At 48.2% G+C, this 1,200-nt stretch overlaps 1 long non-coding RNA gene across 1 annotated transcript; it reads right to left on the reverse strand.

Annotated features, from left to right (window-relative positions):
- Positions 1–152: 152 nt before the first annotated feature.
- On the reverse strand, positions 153–924 carry LOC117940492. Its single transcript, XR_004655767.1, has 4 exons — positions 824–924; positions 699–755; positions 467–525; positions 153–217 (listed from the first exon to the last, which is right to left on the reverse strand). It is a non-coding gene; the product is annotated as an uncharacterized LOC117940492 (long non-coding RNA).
- Positions 925–1,200: the final 276 nt, after the last annotated feature.

The following is a 1,200-nucleotide window of genomic DNA, read 5'->3' on the forward strand; positions in this document are numbered from 1 at the left end:
GGCTGCTTAGAAATTAAGTGTTAACGAGCAGTTGGACAGGTGTACCTAATAAAGTGGCCGGTGAGTGTATATAATATACACATATATGTACAGTATGTCTATATGTAGATGTATATATGCTGTACACAATCTAACTATTAATATATCAGGAGCATGTGTGATGTGCTGACTCACCTTCGGTCCGTCTTTCTTCACAGGCTCAGACTTCACCTTAACTCTGGGGACATGATGACATCACAGTTAGTCAGCTGACTCTGGACATGATGACGTCACAGTTAGTCAGCTGACTCTGGACATGATGACATCACAGTTATTCAGCTGACTCTGGACATGATGACATCACAGTTATTCAGCTGACTCTGGACATGATGACATCACAGTTAGTCAGCTGACTCTGGACATGATGACATCACAGTTAGTCAGCTGACTCTGGCGGTGACATCATGTGTGTGTGTCAGATACTCACTGAGTGGAGAAGGTGTGAGGTCGATCAGAGGAGGCTGCAGCTGCAGGACGAGCTCTTCTCTACACACACACACACACACACAAACACACACACACACACACACACACACACACACACACTTAATGTGCAATAGGAACTGATATCCAATCAGATATCTGACTAAATGAGGTAGTCATGACAATAGGGTGGGGTGTACTAAATGAGGTAGTCATGGCAATGGGGTGGGGTGTACCTTCTTGGGGGGGGGGCTTCCTCTCTGACTGTAGTCTTCATCAGCAGCTCTGGACCTCTGACAGAAACACACAACCATCAGAACCAGACCCACAACAACAGCAGCTTCTCATTGGTCGATCCTACCTTGACGGCAGCCTCGGGTCCCGCCCTCTTCGCCTCCCCCTCTGGAAACAGCTGTTTGGCCTGGGGATGACATCACAGGAAACCATAGTGACCACACACAGATGCTGTGATGTCACAGCCAATCCACAACGCACTACTGCAGTGTCTGTCTCTGTGTGTGTGTGTCTCTGTGTGTGTGTGTGTCTGTGCCTCTGTGTGTGTCTGTGTGTGTGTCTCTCTGTGTGTGTGTGTGCCTCAGTGTGTGTGTCTCTGTGTGTGAGTGTCTGTCTCTCTCTGTGTGTGTGTGTCTGTGTGTGTGTGTGTCTCAGTGTGTGTGTCTCAGTGTGTGTGTCTCAGTGTGTGTGTGTCTGTGTGTGTGTGTGTGTGTGTGTCTGTCT

This window comes from Etheostoma cragini, unplaced genomic scaffold (assembly GCF_013103735.1).
Source record: "Etheostoma cragini isolate CJK2018 unplaced genomic scaffold, CSU_Ecrag_1.0 ScbMSFa_2613, whole genome shotgun sequence".
In the NCBI taxonomy this organism is placed as follows: domain Eukaryota; kingdom Metazoa; phylum Chordata; class Actinopteri; order Perciformes; family Percidae; genus Etheostoma; species Etheostoma cragini.